The sequence below is a fragment of the Bubalus bubalis genome, chromosome 9, assembly GCF_019923935.1.
Source record: "Bubalus bubalis isolate 160015118507 breed Murrah chromosome 9, NDDB_SH_1, whole genome shotgun sequence".
Lineage (NCBI taxonomy): Eukaryota > Metazoa > Chordata > Mammalia > Artiodactyla > Bovidae > Bubalus > Bubalus bubalis.
The window spans coordinates 65,206,352-65,229,332 of record NC_059165.1 but is presented as its reverse complement, the minus strand read 5'-3'; positions in this window follow the sequence as shown (position 1 = coordinate 65,229,332).

Genomic DNA, 22,981 nt, shown 5'->3' with positions numbered 1-22,981 from the left:
AGTCCAAGAGGCTGAAGGACTCATAGCTTATATTTTACATCAGCAATAGCAGAGTTGGTAAGAAGGTATAATACCAGAGTCAGTTTTCCAAAAGAATGGGGGTGGGGAAAAATTATATCAAAGAGAGCATTACAGTTAGCTACTGGGGTGGGTCTCTGAGAAGAGACTCTCTCATTTCCTCCCCCAATCCCCTCTACCCAGGGATAAGGGGAGAATAGGACCCCCAAAAAAGGTTTGGGAGCTCTGAGAGTGAAGAGAATCTGTGCTTGGTCTGTAAGTTGCTCAGAGGGCCTAGATAGGCAGACAGGTTGTGGGATGTAATAAACAGAACCAAATGAACCTAGAAGAATCTGGACAATCCAAGCCAGAGACCATGGACAAACATAGACATCTGTGGGCAGAGCAGAAATCAAGGATGACAGTTCACAACTAGTAGAGGTCAAGTCTACCTGCCTCGATGAGCAGTTGAAGATGGATGTTGACCAAGGACCAGGCAATCTCCAGCCCCCTCAACTCCCACTCCATGCCATGATCACATAAGCTCAGGATATAGTTGTGACCCTGGAAAGAAGAACAGGGACAAAACCCTCAACTTGACTGAGCACACCCCTGAAATGACTGAATGATCATACAACCGTCTGAAATGAACAGGTTATATTTTTGCTGTCAAATAGAAGTAGGTACTATAGAAAGTAATGAGAGCCATTAGCCTTCCCTGGTGGCTCAGTGGCAAAGAATTCTCCTGCCAATGCAGGAGACATGGGTTCAATCCCTGGTACAGGAAGATCCCACATGCTGCAGAACAAAAAAGCCCATGCACCACAACTATTAGGCCTGTGCTCTAGAGCCCAAGAGCCGCAACTACTGAGCTCATTAGCCACAATTACTGAAGCCAGAGTGGCCTAGAGCCCATGCTCCACAAAAAAGTCACTTCAATGAGGAACCCACACACTAAAACTAGAGAGTAGCCCCCGTTCGCCACAACTAGAGAAAATCCAGAGCAGCAACAAAGACCCAGCACAGCAAAAAATAAATAAATAAATAAAATTATATATAAAAAAGAGATCTATCATTTTGGCACACCCAAATTTTCTGACAAAATCTCATACAGCCATGGTGCACAGCAATCATATAGATCCGCTGCCGCCCACTTGCTCTTCACATTCTGTGTGATCTGGGTGGGCTATGTGGCTTCCCCTCTCTAGCCTCAGTTTCGATGTCTGTAGAATGGGGCTTTTGGTAATACCTACCTCACAGAATTTTTATGAAACTTATTTCAATCACTAGAATAGCTAAGCATGAATGATAATACCAAGTATTACCAAGGATGTGGAACAAATGGGACTCTCACACATTGCTGGTGGGAATACCAATTGGTATATTTCAGAAAATTGACAACATCTACTAAAACTAAACATGCATATACCTAGTGGCTCAGTAATCCCAATTCTGGACTAATCGGCAACATGAGTAAGTCCTCATGTCCATCAAAAGATATGTTTAGGAATGTTCCCAGTAACTTTTAAGAGGAAAAAAATAGAAATAATAAATCCAGCAACTGTTAAATGAAAAAATAAATTGTTATATCTTTGTACAATGGAACACTAAACAGCAATGAAAAAGTAACCTCTTATATAACCATGGATGTATCTCACAATGTTGACCGAAAGAAGGTAGACAACAGGAGTACTTATTTTATGAGTCCACTGAAATTAAGACCAAAAACAGGCAAACACTAATGTTGGTGAGAGAAGATAGAATAATAGTTCCCTTTGCCAGGAAAAGCAGGTACTGATGAGGGAAGCTCTGGGATGCTGGCAGTTACCTAACTTGATTCAGGTGGTAGTTTCATAGGTGTATGCACATATAAAAATTTACTGAGCTATAATCATATTTGTGTATTGTATACAAGTCATAACAATTTAAAAGTAGGGGGGGTATATGAAAATGGATGTTGTGTGCTTAGCATGGATCCAGAATCAAGTCCAGATGGAACTTCAAGCCCCTGTATCCTCCCCTTCAGGGATTCCCAGATCGCTCAAGTGGTGAAGAATCTGCATAAAGAGTACAGGAGACTCAGAAGATGTGGGTTCCACCCCTGGGTCAGGAAGACTGCCTGAAGGAGGAAGTGGCAACCCATTCCAGTATTCCTGCCAGGAAAATTCCATGGACAGAGGAGCCTAGTGGGCTACAATCCATGGAGTAAAAGTCGGACATGACTGAGTGACTGAGCATATATGCCCACAGCCTGTCCTTCACATGGTACCCAACCTTCCACAACCCAGTCTGCAGAAGTACTGAAAGACAATGGGAGGGAAGGTGGGAAGTTTTGCAAGGCCCATGTGTCTCTTCTGCCCAGGGTGGAAGTATCTAACTGAGGCCTTAGGCAACACTAAGGGAACGGCCACTAGTCGGCTTCCTTGATTCTATTACAGCCAGTCCATGCGCTGGGTCTCCCCTGGAGGGCTATGGACCCACCCGCTGGAAGTTGCCATGGAAGCTCTCAGTAGAAGGGCATCCAACTTAAACGGTACAGGAGAAAATGTCCTGATCCATATTTGTACCAAGTACCATCACAGAGCTGTGGGCACAGGCTCGACTGGAGGACTGTCAAGCCAGAGTGGGCCTGCCCATGAGACTGAGATGGATTATGAAAATTGTCCCAGCCACACAGCAGACAAGCGGGGAGGTGAGATTTGAACCTAGGTTTGGCTGACTCACTGCAGAAAAAACAAGGTTTCCCAGAAGAACACAGGTTCTTCTCTGTTCCATTCTCTCTCCCGGAACGAAAGTTTATGGGAACATGTAGGTGCCCCTGTGGGCTCAGAGTGGGCAGACTGTACCCTGTGAAGGCAGGGACAGGTATAGGGTTGCCCTACAGGCTGGTCCTGCATTTCATGTGAAGATGGGTACAATAAAGGACAGAAAATGTATGGACCTAACAGAAGCAGAAGATATTAAGAAGAGGTGGCAAGAATATACAGAAGAACTATATAAGAAAGATCTTAATGACCCAGATAACAATGATAATGTGATCATTCACCTAGAGCCAGACATCCTGGAGCAAGAAGTCAAGTGGTCCTTGGGAAGCATCACTACGAACAAAGCTTGTGGAGGTGATGGAATTCCAGCTGATCTATTTCAAATCCTAAAAGATGATGCTGTGAAAGAGCTGCACTCAATATGCCAGCAAATTTGGAAAACTCAGCAGTGGCCACAGGACTGGAAAAGGTCAGTTTTCATGCCAATCCCAAAGAAAGGCAATGCCAAAGAATGCTCAAACTACCGCACAATTGCACTCATCTCACACGCTAGTAAAGTAATGCTCAAAATTCTCCAAGCCAGGCTTCAGCAATATGTGAACTGTGAACTTCCTGATGTTCAAGCTGGTTTTAGAAAAGGCAGAGGAACCAGAGATCAAATTGCCAACATCTGCTGGATCATGGACAAAGCAAGAGAGTTCCAGAAAAACATCTATTTCTACTTTATTGACTATGCCAAAGCCTTTGACTGTGTGGATCACAATAAACTGTGGAAAATTCTGAAAGAGATGGGAATACCAGGACACCTGATCTGCCTCTTGAGAAATTTGTATGCAGGTCAGGAAGCAACAGTTAGAACTGGACATGGAACAACAGACTGGTTCCAAATAGGAAAAGGACTTCGTCAAGGTTGTATATTGTCACCCTGTTTATTTAACTTATATGCAGAGTACATGAGGAGAAATGCTGGACTAGAAGAAACACAAGCTGGAATCAAGATTGCCGGGAGAAATATCAATAACCTCAGATATGCAGATGACACCACCCTTATGGCAGAAAGTGAGATCAGATCAGATCACTCGCTCAGTCGGGTCCAACTCTTTGCGACCCCATGAATTGCAGCACGCCAGGCCTCCCTGTCCATCACCAACTCCCGAAGTTCACTCAGACTCAAGTCCATCGAGTCAGTGATGCCATCCAGCCATCTCAACCTCTATCGTCCCCTTCTCCTCCTGCTCCCAGTCCCTCCCAGCATCAGAGTCTTTTCCAATGAGTCAACTCTTCCCATGAGGTGGCCAAAGTACTGGAGTTTCAGCTTTAGCATCATTCCTTCCAAAGAAATCCCAGGGCTGAAATCCTTCAGAATGGACTGGTTGGATCTCCTTGCAGTCCAAGGGACTCTCAAGAGTCTTCTCCAACACCACAGTTCAAAAGCATCAATTCTTCGGGGCTCAGCCTTCTTCACAGTCCAACTCTCACATCCATACATGACCACAGGAAAAACCATAGCCTTGACTAGACGGACTTTTGTTGGCAAAGTAATGTCTCTGCTTTTGAACATGCTATCTAGGTTGGTCATAACTTTCCTTCCAAGGAGTAAGCGTCTTTTAATTTCATGGCTGCAGTCACCATCTGTAGTGATTTAGGAGCCCAGAAAAATAAAGTCTGACACTGTTTCCGCTGTTTCCCCATCTGTTTCCCATGAAGTGGTGGGACCGGATGCCATGATCTTCCTTTTCTGAATGTTGAGCTTTAAGCCAACTTTTTCACTCTCCTCTTTCACTTTCATCAAGAGGCTTTTGAGTTCCTCTTCACTTTCTGCCATAAGGGTGGTGTCATCTGCATATCTGAGGTTATTGATATTTCTCCCGGCAATCTTGATTCCAGCTTGTGTTTCTTCCAGTCCAGCATTTCTCATGATGTACTCTGCATATAAGTTAAATAAACAGGGTGACAATATACAACCTTGACAAAATCCTTTTCCTATTTGGAACCAGTCTGTTGTTCCATGTCCAGTTCTAACTGTTGCTTCCTGACCTGCATACAAATTTCTCAAGAGGCAGATCAGGTGTCCTGGTATTCCCATCTCTTTCAGAATTTTCCACAGTTTATTGTGATCCACACAGTCAAAGGCTTTGGCATAGTCAATAAAGCAGAAATAGATGTTTTTCTGGAACTCTCTTGCTTTGTCCATGATCCAGCAGATGTTGGCAATTTGATCTCTGGTTCCTCTGCCTTTTCTAAAACCAGCTTGAACATCAGGAAGTTCACAGTTCACATATTGCTGAAGCCTGGCTTGGAGAATTTTGAGCATTACTTTACTAGCGTGTGAGATGAGTGCAATTGTGCGGTAGTTTGAGCATTCTTTGGCATTGCCTTTCTTTGGGATTGGCATGAAAACTGACCTTTTCCAGTCCTGTGGCCACTGCTGAGTTTTCCAAATTTGCTGGCATATTGAGTGCAGCACTTTCACAGCATCATCTTTCAGGATTTGGAATAGCTCCACTGGAATTCCATCACCTCCACTAGCTTTGTTTGTAGTGATGCTTTCTAAGGCCCACTTGACTTCACATTCCAGGATGTCTGGCTCTAGGTCAGTGATCACACCATCATGATTACCTGGGTCATGAAGATCTTTTTTGTACAGTTCTTCTGTGTATTCTTGCCATCTCTTCTTAATACCTTCTGCTTCTGTTAGGTCCATACCATTTCTGTCCTTTATTGAGCTCATCTTTGCATGAAATGTTCCTTTGGTATCTCTGATTTTCTTGAAGAGATCCCTAGTCTTTCCCATTCTGTTGTTTTCCTCTATTTCTTTGCATTGATCGCTGAAGAAGGCTTTCTTATCTCTTCTTGCTATTCTTTGGAACTCTGCGTTCAGATGTTTATATCTTTCCTTTTCTCCTTTGCTTTTTGCTTCTCTTCTTTTCACAGCTATTTGTAAGGCCTTCCCAGACAGCCATTTTGCTTTTTTGCATTTCTTTTCTATGGGAATGATCTTGATCCCTGTCTCCTGTACAATGTCACGAACCTCATTCCATAGTTCATCAGGCACTCTATCTATCAGATCTAGGCCCTTAAATCTATTTCTCACTTCCACTGTATAATCATAAGGGATTTGATTTAGGTCATACCTGAATGGTCTAGTGGTTTTCCCTGGCAGAAAGTGAAGAGGAACTCAAAAGCCTCTTGATGAAAGTGAAAGAGGAGAGTGAAAAAGTTGGCTTAAAGCTCAACATTCAGAAAAGGAAGATCATGGCATCCGGTCCCACCACTTCATGGGAAATAGATAGGGAAACAGTGGAAACAGTGTCAGACTTTATTTTTCTGGGCTCCTAAATCACTACAGATGGTGACTGCAGCCATGAAATTAAAAGACGCTTACTCCTTGGAAGGAAAGTTATGACCAACCTAGATAGCGTATTCAAAAGCAGAGACATTACTTTGCCAACAAAAGTCCGTCTAGTCAAGGCTATGGTTTTTCCTGTGGTCATGTATGGATGTGAGAGTTGGACTGTGAAGAAGGCTGAGCCCCGAAGAATTGATGCTTTTGAACTGTGGTGTTGGAGAAGACTCTTGAGAGTCCCTTGGACTGCAAGGAGATCCAACCAGTCCATTCTGAAGGATTTCAGCCCTGGGATTTCTTTGGAAGGAATGATGCTAAAGCTGAAACTCCAGTACTTTGGCCACCTCATGGGAAGAGTTGACTCATTGGAAAAGACTCTGATGCTGGGAGGGATTGGGGGCAGGAGGAGAAGGGGACGACAGAGGATGAGATGGCTGGATGGCATCACTGACTCGATGGACGTGAGTCTGAGTGAACTTCGGGAGTTGGTGATGGACAGGGAGGCCTGGCGTGCTGCGATTCATGAGGTCGCAAAGAGTCGGACACGACTGAGCGACTGATCTGATCTGATCTGATTGGATCATAGAAAAAGCAAGAGAATTCCAGAAAAGTAGAAGTAGGTTGCTTCTATTTCACTGACTATGATAAATTCTTTGACTGTGTGGATCACAAGAAACTGTGGAAAATTCTTAAAGAGATGGGAATACCAGACCACCTTACCTGCCTCCTGAGAAATCTGTATGCAGGTCAAGAAGCAACAGTTAGAACTGGAAATGGAACTACAGATTGGTTCCAAATTGGGAAAGGAGTACATCAAGGCTGTATATTGTCACTCTGCTTATTTAACTTATATGCAAAGTACATCATGCAAAATGCTGGGCTGGATGAAGCACAAGCTGTAATCAAGATTGCCAGGAGAAATATCAATAACCTCAGATATGCAGATGACACCACCCTTATGGCAGAAATTGAAGAGGAAGTAAAGAGCCTCTTGATGAAACTGAAAGAGGAGAGTGAAAAAGCTGGCTTATAACCCAACATTCAGAAAACTAAGATCATGGCATCCGGTCCCATCACTTCATATCAAATAGATGTGAAAACAATGGAAACAGTGGCTGACTTTATTTTCTTGGGCTCCAAAATCACTGAGATGGTGACTACAGCCTTGAAATTAAAAGACGCTTGCTCCTTGAAAAGCTTAGATAGCATATTAAAAAGCAGAGACATTATTTTGCCAACAAAGGTCTATATAGTTAAAGCTATGATTTTACCAGTAGTTATGTATGGATGTGAGAGTTGGACCATAAAGAAGTCTGAACACCAAAGAATTGATGTATTCGAACTATAGTGCTGGAGAAGACTCTTGAGAGTTCCTTGGACAGTAAGGAGATCAAACCAATCAATCCTAAAGGAAATCAATCCTGAATACTCATTGGAAGGACAGATGCTGAAGCTGAAGCTCTGATACTTTGACTATCTGATGCAAAGAGCTGATACATTAGAAAAGAACCTGATGCCGGGAAAGATTGAAGGCAGGAGAAGAAGCGGACGCCAGAGGACAAAATGGTTGGATGTCATTAGCAACTCAGTGGACATGAGTTCTGGGAGATGGTGAAGTACAGGGAAGCCTGGCGTGCTGCAGTCCATGGTGTCACAAAGAGTTGGACACAACTGAGCAACTGAAAAACAACAACAGGCTGGTCTTGAATCCCCAAGAACTGTCAACACTGACTAGTTTTAGGCAGCAGATAGTGCCTGAGGGCCCAGATGGCTGTCCAAGGGGAGCATCTTTACTGAGCCTTTCCCCTCCAAATTTTGTCCTCTTTGCCCTGCCCTCTCTCCCCTCTGGACCCAGAATCCTGTCCAGATCCCTGGTCTGACTACTAGAGCATGAATGCTGGGACAGCTTTTTCACACACACTGTGGTTGTTCCAGTCCTGTGGACCACAGTGTCAGTCTGTGAAATCGAATTCACACACAGCAAGTCCTGGCAGCAGGAGTCAACTAGGTTCAGTCAGGAGCAGGGCAGTGCAGGGCATCAAAGTTTCTTATGCAAATGACAAAACTATGACAGGCATGACCTACAGACTCCAGCTGTGTCTTCCCACTGTTTGCCTATGTGGGGGATCAGAAGACCCCAGTACCAGCGTAGAATCTGGAGCCAGCTGACTGGGACAGAGACTACCAGACAGAGCAATCTGTCTGAAAGCCTTGCAGCCTAGCCTGCTAGCTGTTGGCCTGTGGCGCTCCAGCCCAGGCCCTGAGATGCTGAGCATTCTATGAGCCAGACTCAGGAAGACATCAGCGAAGTGAAGGCAAGTGTGGTTTGATTAGGTCCTACAAGGCAGGTGTCAGTTTGTGACTACTGAATGCCCAGGCAGAAAGGCCAATCAGCCAAGACGCCACTGAGTGTCAAGGATTTCCCCAAGAGAATCTGTGACTAGTGACCCTCTAACTGGCCCAGAAAACTGCCAGTGTATGGACTGTGTCAGTTCTTCAATGAGTATTTATCTCATACTCTGTAGCTTCTGCTGCACCCCACCATGTTAGAGGCAGTGGTAAACAAGAAGAAGACTTCTGACACCAGGGAGTTTATCTTCTAATGTGACAAGCACAAATAAGGGACTGTTAAGCAGGTAAGTACCATGAAGAAAATAAGAGCTGAAGTAGGGGTGAGGGGACATAATTGATGCTTTTGAACTGTGGTGTGGGAGAAGACTCTTGAGAGTCCCTTGGACTGCAAGGAGATCCAACCAGTCCATCCTAAAGGAAATCAGTCCTGAATATTCATTGGAAGGACTGATGTTGAAGCTGAAACTCTAATACTTTGGCCACCTGATGCTGACTCATTTGAAAAGACCCTGATGCTGGGAAAGATTGAAGGTGGATGAGATGGTTGGATGGCATCACCGACTCAATGGACACAAGTTTGAGTAAACTCTGGGAGTTGGTGATGGACAGGGAGGCCTGGCGTGCTGCAGTCCATGGGGTTGCAAAGAGTCAGACACGACTGAACTGAATTGAGTGAAGTGAAAGTGAAGTCACTCAGTCGTGTCTGATTCTTTTCGACCCCATGGACTGTAGCCCATTAGGCTCCTCTGTCCATGGGATTTTCCAAGCAAGGGTACTAGAGTGGGTTGCCATTTCCTTCTCCAACTGAGTAAAGGTGGAAGAATAAATTATTTCCAGGAAACTGTTTAGATCACTTGCTTCAAATGTAAGAAACTGGAATTTAATATTCAGAAAAATATCTGCTGTTCTTGGCAGTATGTAAGTAATCTTAATAAAGTTAATCATTTCAGCAAAGTGGTGTACTGAGAAGAGAATATAATATGAAAATAATAGATAACATTTCTTTCAAGGAGCTTTGCTAAGAGGAGGAGTAGAGAAAAAGAGTAGACACTTATGGGGGCTATGAGATGAAAGGAGTTTGCTTTTAGGATTGAAGATAATGAGCCATGTTTGTTGATGCTGCTGAGAATAATCCAATTGAGGAAATTAAAATTAGAGATAAGCTGATGGAGCTGGTGGCAGGAGGAAGGAAAGAGATCTTGTCTGATTATACTGTGCTGGTGTTAACAGGCAAGGTCATCAGAGTTCTGGAGGGAAGGTGCTGGCAATCTGTGTCAGTCCTGATGGCTGAGAAGAAATCTCAGGAAGTGAAGGGGATCCTCTGGCGGTAACTACAGTCCCTTTGACATTTGTATGAGTCCCTAGAGTATAGTTGTGTCAGTTTCCCTAGCCATGTTCTGCTTGCTCAGGTTCAGCCACAGGCTCTGGTCAGAAAATCCCAGGCTAGATTATAACAGGTTACCATTCAGCAGCTTCTGTCCTGCTGCCCCCAACCTCTCTGTCCCAGCAGGTGAATACAAAAATCTCTGGGGATATTCAGTTCAGTTCAGCCACTCAGCCATGTCCCGAGTCTTTGCAACCCCATGGACTGCAGCATGCCAGGCTTCTCTGCCCATCACCAACTCCTGGAGCTTGCTCAAACTCATGTCCATCGAGGTGATGATGCCATCCAGCCATCTCATCCTCTGTAGTCCCCCTTCTCCTCCTGCCTTCAATCTTTCCCAGCATCAGGGTCTTTTTCAATGAGTAGTTCTTCACATCAGGTGGTCAAAGTATTGGAGCTTCAGCTTCAGCATTAGTCCTTCCAATGAATATTCAGGACTGATTTCCTTTAGGACTCACTGGTTTAATCTCCTTGCAGATGGGGATGTTGCTGCTACCCAAATCTTGGCTCTTGGTGCACAGAAATAGAGAGACAGAGTCTTGGAGGAGAAGGAAAAAGTGGATTTATTTATTTGCCAGGCAAAGGGGAAAACACTAGGGTAGAACCTCAAGAACTGTGCCATCCCAAACCCCCACCCCAGGAATAAGGAAAGGTTACATAGTCTGGTAGGGTTATGTGATAAGGATCAAGGGAGTAACAGTCTGGCATTCTCTTCTACAAAATTTAAAAGGGTGGGTGGGGTTTCTGACAAGATTGGGGTGTTAGGGTGGAGGGTTTTAGCTGGTCAGGTCTCCTAATCAGGTGGTTTTGTGGCTGCTCCTCTCTTGATCTTTGCCTATATGGACAAAAGTCCCTATAGTCAAATCTATGGGTTTTCCCTGGTGGCTCAGATGATAAAGAAGCTGCTTGCAATGTGGGAGACCTGGGTTCCATCCCTTGGTTGGGAAGATCCCCTGGAGGATGGCGTGGAAACCCACTCCAGTATTCTTGTCTGGAGAATCCCCATGGACAGAGAAGCCTGGCAGGCTACAGACCATGGGGTCACAAAGAGTCGGACACGACTGAGTGACTTTTCACTTTCTTGGGTTTTCCAGTAGTCATGTATGTGGATTTGAGAGTGGGACCATAAAGAAGGCTGAGCATCAAAGAATTGATGATTTTGAACTGTGGTGTTGGAGAAGACTCTTGAGAGTCCCTTGGACACCAAGGAGATCAAACCAGTCAATCCTAAAGGAAATCTATCCTGAATATTCATTGGAAGGACTGGTGCTAAAGCTCCAATACTTTGGCCACCCGATGCTAAGAGCTGACTCATTAGAAAAGACCCTGATGCTGGGAAAGATTGAATGCAGAAAGAGAAGGGGATGACAGAGGATGAGATGGTTGGATGGCATCACCGACACAATGGACATGAGTTTGAGCAAGCTCTGGGAGATGGTGAAGGACAGGGAAGTCTGGTGTGCTGCAGTCCATGTGGTCACAAAGAGTTGGTCACAACTGAGCGATTAAATAACAACCACCTCCCTTGATTAGGAACTGTTTGAATCTGCTCTTTGGAACTCAGGGAATATCATGGAGGCTGGAGTCTTGCCTATAAGAAATAGGGGACAAAAAGGCAGGTGCATAGTGGTCCGTCTAGTCAAGACTATGGTTTTTCCAGTGGTCATGTATGGATGTGAGAGTTGGACTGTGAAGAAAGCTGAGCACCAAAGAATTGATGCTTTTGAACTTTGGTGTTGGGGAAGACTCTTGAGAGTCCCTTGGACTGCAAGGAGATCAACCAGTCAATCCTAAAGGAAATCAGTTCTGAATATTCATCAGAAGGACTGAAGCTAAAGCTGAAACTCCAATACTTTGACCACCTGATGCGAAGAACCAACTCAATGGAAAAGACCCTGATGCTGGGAAAGATTGAAGGCAGGAGGAGAAGGGGACGACAGAGGATGAGATGGTTGGACGGCATCACTGAGGCAATGGACATGAGTTTGAGTAGGCTCCAGGAGTTGGTGATGGACAGGGAAGCCTGGCGTGCTGCAGCCCATGGGATTGCAGAGTCAGACACGACTGAGCGACTGAACTGAACGGAAATGAATAATACCTGGCACCTAACAGGTGGCTCAGTAAGTAGTTGCTGAATGAGTGTTTAAATCTCTTTGCCCTTTCAAAATCTGTTATATTTTAAGAAGCTCCTGGCTAACAAAAGAGAAGTATCTAATGAAGAAACTTTAAAGCTACAGTTACGCAGGACAACACACCAGCAATCAGGAGGCCTGCCTCAGTATACTCTCCACTTCCTTCACCATCCAGTTGTCTTATGAGGAAAGGACACAGCCTTGTGCTGCAGTGACATCAAAATGGTTCCCAAGTCCCCCATCCCCAGGCCATATTGTCACTTGTCTGTGATACTCCTACTTCTCATCTCCCCTTTAGACAAGTATCTCTTTCCTTTGCTTCAAGACTTGGGGAGCCTTGAAATTCTCTTATAAACAAGAGCATTAATAAAGAACAAGGCTTGCAGTGCTGGGAGTCAGTAAACCCTAGAGACACAGGCTTTTAAATATAGGTTGGTTCCTGCTGACCAGTCCAAAAATAGGACTTAGGATTCAGGTGTGAATGTATCCATCCAGCTACCATCTCCCCTCATGCACTCCTCCACCAGAAACCCAGATGACAGCCAAAGCAGAGCCTTGATTCTGCTAAGAGCAGGAGAGATTTTATGTATGCACAAGAGGTAGGTACAGAACCCCATATTGGGGTGACCAACTGTCCCAGTTCTCAAACTGAAAGCTCTGCTTCCTGGGAAATTCTCAAGGGCTTCACAAACACCCTATGTTGGAACTGTGCCCAACTATTACCATATTCAAACATCTTAAATATTAAAAAAAACCAACAGAACAAACACCTTGTGAATTAACTTAATTTTGCCTCCCTGTTTAAAACTTGGCTACATCAAAGGCCCAGCATACTTTCACCAGCTCACTATTGTTACTTGTGAAATAACTGGAAGTGCATACAGTTGGCACAATATCCAAGATGTTAAAACCTGGATAATGTGCTAAACCAAAGCAGTGTACCGAAGTGTCTGTGACCATTTGTTTGAAAAGGGCCAGGAGTAACACAGAGAGAATTCTATGTGCAAACTCCAGGAGATGATGAAAGACAATTGTAAAGCAAACCCAAGTTACTCCCAGGGAAGCAATTTACTTTTCATGATTATCATGAGGGATATAGCATGACCATCATACAAAAGGCACATGCTGGTATGTATGCTTGTGGAGGTATCTAGAATCATTAAAAGAACCTCACAGGATGTAAGGTGGGGGAGACTTTTGTATACATCTTTATTGCTTGAATTTACTACGAGTATTAAAATATCAACTAAGTTAATGGTCTTCAGAAAGGAGAGGTTGTTTAGTGATGAAAAGCAAGCAGAAGCTTCCACTTACTCTCCTTGTTAAAGCCTTAACAACTGACTAGTTTCCAATGGTCCTGTACAAAATACCAGATGTTTAATTAAAGAGTATAGAATACCAGGATCATTTCAGTATGATCAAAAATGAATTTGGGCTAACAGGGAGAAAAGTAAATTATCACACTTAGATAGAATGCAACAGAATGGGGTGGGGTGAGGAAGTTGTGAACAGGTGGAGCACAGAACATATTTGGGGCAGTGAGAGCACTGCATACTACAATAGTGGATGCAAAATCACTGCAGATGGTGACTGCAGCCATGCAAAGATGCTTGCTCCTTGGAAGGAAAGCTATGACAAACTTAGACAAAATACTAATAAAAAAGTAAAAAGCAGACACATCACTTTGCTGACAAAGGTCTGTCTAGTCAAAGCTATCATTTTTCCAGTAGTTATGTATGGACATGAGAGTTGGACCATAAAGAAGACTGAGCACCGAAGAACTGATGTATTTGAACTGTGGTGTGGGAGAAGACTCTTGAGAGTTCCTTGGACAGCAAGGAGATCAAACCAGTCCATCCTAAAGGAAACCAATCCTGAATACTCATTAGAAGGACTGATGCTAAAGCTGAAGCTCCAATACTTTGGCCACTGATGTGAAGAGATGACTCATTGGAAAAGACCCTGATGCTGGAAAAGATAGAAGACAGGATGAGAAGGGGACGACAGAGGATGAGATAGTTAGATAGCATCATTAACTCAATAGACATGAACTTCAGCAAACTCCAGGAGATAGTCAAGGACAGGGAAGCCTGGCATGCTGCAGTCCATGCATGCTAAGTCGCTTCAAGCGTGTCTGACTCTTTGTGAGCCCATGAACTGTATGAGGCCTCCAGGCTCCTCTGTCCATGGGATTCTCCAGACAATATTGGAGTGGGTTGCTATGGCCTCCTCCAGGGGATCTTCCTGACCCAGGGATTGAACTGGTGTCTCTTATGCCTCCTGCATTGGCAGGTGGGTTTACTGTCAGGGAATGTTTAACAGGAGGATTCCTATGTGCTGTTTCTCGCAAGTCCTTCATTTCTTTTTAAGTGGAACAGCACGCTGCTCCCAGGAACTGAGATCATTGTGTGAGATAGGCTTGAATCTCCGTTAGTAAACATTCTCTTTATGACAAAACTGCTTAGTCTCAATCCCCTTTCTTGAGATATGGATTGTCTCCTGACCTTGTGACCATTATTAATCCCTTGTTCCCTTGGTGACAGTGCTGTACATTTGGTTTTCTGATCTTTATCATTGTCGAAAGAAACTTCTTGTACCACAGCCTTTATATACTCACAGAGAAATCATTAAAGCACCTTTGCTCCATCAGAGCTTGGGTCCCCGTGTCTGTCTGTCTTTCTTTCTCTCTCTGTCTCTCTCCTCAGCTGATTCTTTGGAGCACAGAAACCCGTCTTGCTCACTCTCCTGCCTGGGCTTCTAAGACTCTCTCAAGAAGGCGCCCGGTGCCTTCGTGAGAGATGCAAGTCCTGTGTCAAGGGCTTTATTGGTTTTCTGCGTAAACCAGGACTCTCTCCTTCACTTTCTTACCACTGCCTCTGGACCGCCAGGTCCCGGTCCATTGAAGGACCCCAAAAGTTTACCACTAGCAACACCCTGGGGTCACTAAAAGTCGGACATGACTCAGCGACTGAATAACAAAAATTAAGCCATTCAGTTCAGTTGCTCAGTCCTGTCCAACTCTTTGTGATCCCCTGTAGCACGCCAGTCTTCCCTGTTCATCACCAACTTCCGGAGCTTGCACAAACTCACATCCATTGAGTCGGTGATGCCATCCAACCATCTCATCCTCTGTCATCCCCTTCTCCTCCTGCCTTCAATCTTTCCCAACATCAGGGTCTTTCCCAATGAGTCAATTTTCACGTCAGGTGGCCAAAGTATTGGAGTTTTAGCTTGAGCATCAGTCCTTACAATGAATATTCAGGACTAATTTCCTTTAGGATGGACTAGTTGGATCCTTGCTGTCCAAGGGACTCAAGAGTCTTCTCCAGCACCACAGTTCAAAAGCATCAATTCTTTGGCATTCAGCTTGCTTTATAGTCCAAGTCTCACATCCATACATGACCACTGGAAAAACCTTAGCTTTGACTAGATGGACCTTTGTTGGCAAAGTAATGTCTATGCTTTTTAATATGCTGTCTAGATTGGTCATATCTTTTCTTCCAAGGAGCAAGCATCTTTTAATTTCATGGCTGCAGTCACAACTGCAGTGATTTTGGAGCCCAAGAAAAGAAGTCTCTCACTGTTCCCATTGTTTCCATATCTATTTGCCATGAAGTGATGGAACCGGATGCCATGATCTTAGGTTTTTTTGAATGTTGAATTTTAAGCCAGCTTTTTACTCGCCTCTTTCACTTTCAAGAGGCTCTTTGGTTTCACTTTCTCCCATAGGGTGGTGTCATCTGCATATCTGAGGTTATTGATATTTCTCCTGTCAATCTTGATTCCATTTTGTGCTTCTTTCAGCCCAGCATTTCACATGATGTACTCTGTGTATAAGTAAGGTGACAATATATAGCCTTGACATACTCCTTTCCCAATTTGGAACCAGTCCATTGTTCCATGTCCAGTTCTAACTGTTGCTTCTTGACCTGCATACAGGTTTCTCAGGGAACAGGTAAGGTAGTCTGGTATTCCCATCTCTTTCAGAATTTTCCAGTTTATTGTGATCCACACAGTCAAAGGCTTTAGCGTAGTCAATGAAACAAATGTTTTTCTGGAATTCTCTTGCTTTTTCTATGATCCAATGGATGTTGACAATTTGATCTCTGGTTCCTCTGCCTTTTCTAAATCCAGCTTGAACATCTGGAAATTCTTGGTTCACAAACTGTTGAAGCCTAGCTTGGAGACTTTTGACCATTACTTTGCTAGTGTGTGAGATGAGTGCAATTGTGTGGTAGTTTGAATGTTCTTTGGCATTGCCTTTCTTTGGGACTGGAATGAAAACTGACCTTTTCCAGTCCTGGGGCCACTGCTGAGGTTTCCAAATTTGCTGGCATATTGAGTGCAGCACTTTCATAGCATCATCTTTTAGGATTTGAAATAGCTAAGCTGGAATTCCATCATCTCCACTAGGTTCGTTCGTAGTGATGCTTTCTAAGGCCCACTTGACTTCACATTCCAGGATGTCTGGCTCTAGGTGAGTAATCACACCATCATGGCTATCTGGATCATTAAGATATTTTTTGTATAGTTCTTCTGTGTATTTTTGCCACCTCTTCTTAATATCTTATGCTTCTGTTAAGTCCATACCATTTCTGCCCTTTATTGGACAGAATCCTTCATTGCAGGTGGATTCTTCACAAGCTGAGATACCAAGGAAGCCACGTTAAGTCATACATGTCCAAAACCAAAATAGGAGGGAAAGGGTAGGAGGGCACAACCTTTGAATGAATGACATAGCCCAAGGACAGAATATAAACTGATCAGAACAAGGCCAACCATCAACCAAAAAGTAGGCAGTGGTCCAATTCCTGGAAGTCTGTCCCTTCTCCAAAAGAGTTGAAATAATTCTCCAACTCATTAGCCTGTGAAATTCAGTTCAGTTGCACATTGGTGTCTGACTTTTTGTGACCCCATGGACTGTAGCACGCCAGGCTTCTCTGTCCATCACCAACTCCCAGAGTTTACTCAAACTCATGTCCATCGATGCCATCCAACCATCTCATCCTGTCCTCTCCTTCTCCTCCCACCTTCATTCTTTCCTAGCACCAGGGTGTTTTCCAACGAGCAATCCAACCATCTCATCCTGTTCTCTCCTCCTCCTACCTTCAATCTTTCCCAGCATCAAGGTCTTTTCCAATGAGTCACTTCTTGAAATCAGGTGGCCAAAGTATTGGAGCTTCAGCTTCAGTCCTTACAATGAATATTCAGGACTAATTTCCTTTAGGATGGACTGTTTGGATCTCCTTGCTGTCCAAGGGACTTTCAAGAGTCTTCTCCAACACTACAGTTCAAAAGCATCAATTCTTTGGCACTGAGCTTTCTTTATAGTCCCAACTCTCCCATCCATACATGACTACTGGAAAAACCATAGCTTTGTAGATGGTCCTTTGTTGGCAAAGTAATGTCTCTGCTTTTTAATATGCTGTCTAGGTTGGTCACAGCTTTTCTTCCAAGGAGCAAGTGTCTTTTAATTTCATGGCTGCAGTCACCATCTGCAGCGATTTTGGAGCCCCCCAAAATAAAGTCTGTTTCCACTGTTTCCCCATCTATTTGCCATAAAGTGATGGGACCAGATGTCGCGATCTTAGTTTTCTGAATGTTGAGTTTTAAGTCAAATTTTTATTCTCCTTTCACTTTCATCAAGAGGCTCTTTAGTTCTTCTTTGCTTTCTGCCATAAGGGTGGTGTCATCTACATATCTGAGGTTATTGATATTTCTCCCAGCAATCTTGACTGCAGCTTGTGCTTTATCCAGCCCTGCATTTCACATGATGGACTCTGCATATAAGTTAAATACGCAGGGTGACAATATACAGCCTTGACGTACTCCCTTTCCTGATTTGGAACCAGTGTGTTGTTCCACGTCCAATTCTAACTGTTGCTTCTTGGCCTGCATACAGATTTCTCTATGAAATTTCCCAGCCCATAAAAGCTAACCTCATCACATTTCGAGGCCACTCTCAGCTTCTGAGATGACCCACGCTCTGTGGAGTGTTTCTCTATATAAATCCACTTCCTATCTATCACTTTCTCACTGAATTCTTTCTGGCATGAGACATCAAGAACCTGAGCGTAATTAAGTCCTGAAACTAGATGTGCGATCTTGGTTGTGGATTTTGGCTGGTCTTGAGTCCCAGTACATGGGTTCAGCTTCCAATCTGAGGTGAATGGTTTCAAAACCAGAGAATGTACACTAAGACTGGATGGACCCTAATGTAAACTGTAAATTCCAGGAGATCACGTCAATGTAGGTTCATCAACTTTAACAAATTTACCACTCTGATAGGGGATGTTCACAGTAGGGGAGGTTATGCATATGTTGGGGTAGAGGAACATATGGGAAACATATGGGAAACCTCTGTCCCATCTCAATTTTGCTGTGAACCCACATTTTCTCTCTCTCAAAAAAAAAAAAAAAAAACGAAAAACAAAAACCGGAGGATGGGATATCCCATTCCACACATACCTCCTTAAAATAAATCATAGGTTTTCCTTTTTGTCTTTAATACATTTGTCAGTCTAAGTCCCCTGTGAATGTTCCTTTATCTTCAGGAATAACAAGGCTATGGTGGCAGATAGCAAAAGTGAAAAATAATTTTTCTTAATCAGACTCAATTCTCAGAGTCTAACTCATATAAATGTCCCTTAGACACACAGTGAAGTTATTACACAAGCTTCAGAAGTTCAGTAGTGCAGTGACCAGTATACTTGACTCGCGCCAACACTCAAGACGGCCCGTGTAAAAACCTCCTTCGACCATGCTTCGCAAAGGGCCTACTGCGTATGTGGCTTATCTGAAGCAGGATCAGGCACATACCTAGAGCCAAAAGCTGTGTAGCTCTTACCTAAAGGCCACTGAATACAAATCTCAGCAAAGGAAAGCAAATTCTAATGCCTTCTGAAATTCAAGGAATTGGGTAACACTGCCAAAACAGCTTCACCTCCCCACCCCTTTTAAACTGTTAAGACAACTCAATAAAATAATCCATGTAAAATGTCTGGCAGATGGGAAATGCTCAATATTTGACATTATTCACTATTAGCTATTTCTGCCATTTCAAGAACTGAAGGGCCAATGCTTAATGCTCTCCTGACCATTCTGAATTCAATTAACCCCTTCACAGTAATGGTCATTTCAGCACTCCCCCCTCCTCATTCACAAATGACACCACCACCAGAACTAACCTAGTTTAGAACATCAGCAACTGCTTTTAGGATTGCAGTATCAAATTCATGTACTTCAGAAGCCACAAATCACTCCTTCTGCACTCTTCAAACATACCTAATGTTGTAGGTTATCTACCACTCAAGATGAAAGCAGAAATGTCAATGTGCTTCTAAAAGGTGGCTTAAACAAATATCCTCACTCAAGTCATCTAGCCATCCTGGATTCTAATTTCTGGTGTTGGGTATTTTCCCTAGGATCTGAGGAAAAGCTGGAAAAAACACTACAAATGGCCTACACTGCAATCATTAAGATCCTGCTTTAGGGACCTTCCTGACCCCCAGTGGTTAAGACTCCACACTTCCAATGCAAGGGACATAGGTTTGATCCCTGGTTGGGAAGTAAGATCCCACATGCCTGACAGCACAGTCAGAAAAAAAGCTTCTGCTCTAAGGAAACCCAACACTTAAAACTAATGCAATATTGTAAATCAACCATAGTTCAATCTAAAGAAATAAAACTCAGCCAAGGACAAAATATGCTGCTGTGGTACCAAAGAGGCCGTAACCGTATTTCCTATCACCCTGAGCTTTACAGAGGACATGAAAGCTATTATACCACTATTAAAAATATCTTGATATGTCCTTGATTGTCCTATCTCTCTAGCCCTTTTCTGGACAATCGGCTCTGGTGTGGCTACAGGGAAGGAGTGGTGAGCTAGGGCTTATTGTCTTTATGGTCTACTTTCAGTCACAGATCATTAGAAGAATGAAAATTAAAGAGGTAGTTTTATTTGGACCAAGGAACCCTGAATATTCATTGGAAGGACTGATACCGAAGCTCTAATACTTTGACCAAATGATACGAAGAGCCAACTCTTGGAAAAGACCATGATGCTGGGAAAAATTGAGGGCAGGAGGTAAAGGGGGTAACAGAAAAGATGGTTGGCTGGCACCACCAACTCCAGGAGATAGTGAAGAACAGGGAAGCCTGGCGTGCCACAGTCCATGGGGTTGCAGAGTCAGGCACAACTTTGTAACTATACAACAGAGATTATTCTTTTCCATGTGATTCCAGGAAACAGATTCAGTTCAGTCACTCAGTCGTGTCCAACTCTTTGTGACCCCATGAATTGCAGCATGCCAGGCCTCCCTGTCCATCACCAACTACCGGAGTTCACTCAAACTCACGTCCATCAAGTCGGTGATGCCATCCAGCCATCTCATCCTCTGTCGTCCCCTTTTCCTCCTGGCCCTAATCCCTCCCAGCACCAGTCTTTTCCAATGAGTCAACTTTTTGCATGAGGTGGCCAAAGTACTGGAGTTTCAGCTTTAGCATCATTCCTTCCAAAGAACACCCAGGAATGATCTCCTTTAGGATGGACTGGTTGGATCTCCTTGCAGTCCATGGGGGTCTGAGGAGTATTCTCCAACACCACAGTTCAAAAGCATCAATTCTTCGGAACTCAGCTTTCTTCACAGTCCAACTCTCACATCCATACATGACTAGGCTATGGAAAAACCATAGCCTTGACTAGACAGACCTTTGTTGGCAAAGTAATGTCTCTGCTTTTTAATATGCTATCTAGGTTGGTCATAACTTTCCTTCCATTGGTCATAACTTTCCTTCCAAGAAACAAAGATTCCTCAAGGCCAAATACACCATATAGCTTCTCCTCCCATTCCTCTTGTCTGCTTCCAAAGCAGGGTGCATGGTTCCATCTCTGATCTGGGAATTAAGACCTCACATGTGTGGTAGTGTGGTGTGGCCAAAAAAAAGTTCATGAAAGCTAGTAATACATCAAAGAACATGTGAGAAGAGATTAAGGCTTTAATGAAAAAACATTTTAGCTCTTGAGAACACAATCTACCTCGTAACAAACAAGCCTATTACTCAATCTTAAGGTCCATTCCTAGTGACACATTACAGTTGAAAATGAAGGACTACTTATCACACAGGACAGGTTAACTCACTACTGAAAGAACAGTCACATGGTATATTTTAATTATTTACTAAAACCCATGATCACCATCAATCACCACAAAATCCAGTATTCTTCAATTTGTAGTTGGAAAACTGAGCAGTGGCTCTTAAATCTAGATATAAAATCTCTATGGGCATCAATGTTAAGAACAATAGGAAAAAACATCCTTCCCTTATTAAGCCACAGGAAGATCTTTCTGAAAAATTATCCAATATTGACACACTACACTTCCATTCAAAACACACCTACTGCAATCAAGAAAAAGTCACCGTGTTTGCTTAGGATATTCAACCTAAGAAATGAGTACATCATTTTATTGACTCATTTCACCCTTACAAAGTAAGTTCCAAAGCAAATTTCTCCAATTCTTCAGTCTAGAATACTCAAGACACACACTCCCTTTTTTGAACAAGCAGCTTTGTAAAACTGAAAATCGTATTTTAATCCGTTACTGAGAAATCACCAACAGCAATTATATTTCTTTAAAGGAAATTTACTATACTTAACAATGCATTTTATTTTTAAAAAACTTTTTTAAACTGAAGCATGATTGATTTACAACGTTTTAACAATGCCATTTTATCCAGTTCATAATCAGGTAGGGTTTTTTGAGCCACACAGAAAGGATGGTGGGATCTTAATTGCTCCAGCAGGGATTGATCCCCTAAATCCCTGTAGTGGAAGCTTGGAGTGTTAATCACTTTACCTCCAGGAAGTCCCCACAAGCCCTTTTCTGTTAACCACAAAGTTTACTTTAGAGAATTTGTACCTGGATGACAATAAAAACTCAATTACAAGACGTGAGTTCCTTTGGAGTAAATTTTAACTACAGGACTTGTAAAACCACTGCTTGTATCTAGATCACTTGGACACTGGATCATCAGTACTGCACATTAATAAACTATTTGTCCAGTCAGAAATAAAAGGCATAAAATGATTAAGAGAGAGAGAGAGAGAGAGAGAAGGATGTATTTCTCATGAAAGCATTTAAGAACAAAATGAAATGGAGACATGGAAAAACTAAGGTCTTCTGGACAATCAACTCCACGAGCTACCAAAAATATTGTCAATTAGAACAGAGAAGAGAGTGGACCACTTAAAAAAATATACTGTGTATGTGTGTATTTTCTTCAAGTATCTTAGAGAAATGCAAAAAATTTCCTCATCAGTTCCAAATTCACCACAGTACAAAGCAAAACTTTTATTACTGTACCTACACAATTAAGTGTCCTGAAGTTTATTTATCCTGGTAGCTTAAAACAATCAAGTATTAGTATCTATTTCAACTTCCTAATACTATTCAAAGGATAAAAGACAGGCTGGGGGAAAACTCATTATGTATTTATCACTGCCACTTCATTTCAAATGCCATTTTTATCCTAGGGTGAATGTGCATAACACTAAACCATGATCCAGTAATAGTTTTTCATTTGATTTAGTATCATTTAAAGAACTTAAATTAATAGAGGAAAATATTTTAAGAGCTATATCTTATCGGAGACAATTTAACTGTAAGGTCATGTGACAAGCAATGTACCAGTATTTGTTAAAAACTTACCAATCTCTCAATTGTCTTAAAATGTCCATGTTACACAGCAATATTTACTACCAGAAACCGCAGTGACTGATAAGTAGACACATTAGTTTGTTAAGCTCTACCTGAAAACATGCTTTCAACAAAATCTGAACATGTTGTATCTTGATTCATATGGTTTTACAATCAGGTCTTACTGAAGGAGCACACAGATTTCACTTCCTTTCTTGCAGACAATATGCAGGAAGAATCCACAAAGAGCATGCGGGCAATTTGACATATTATACTATCTGGACTACAAGTCCTGAAATTCATTTAAA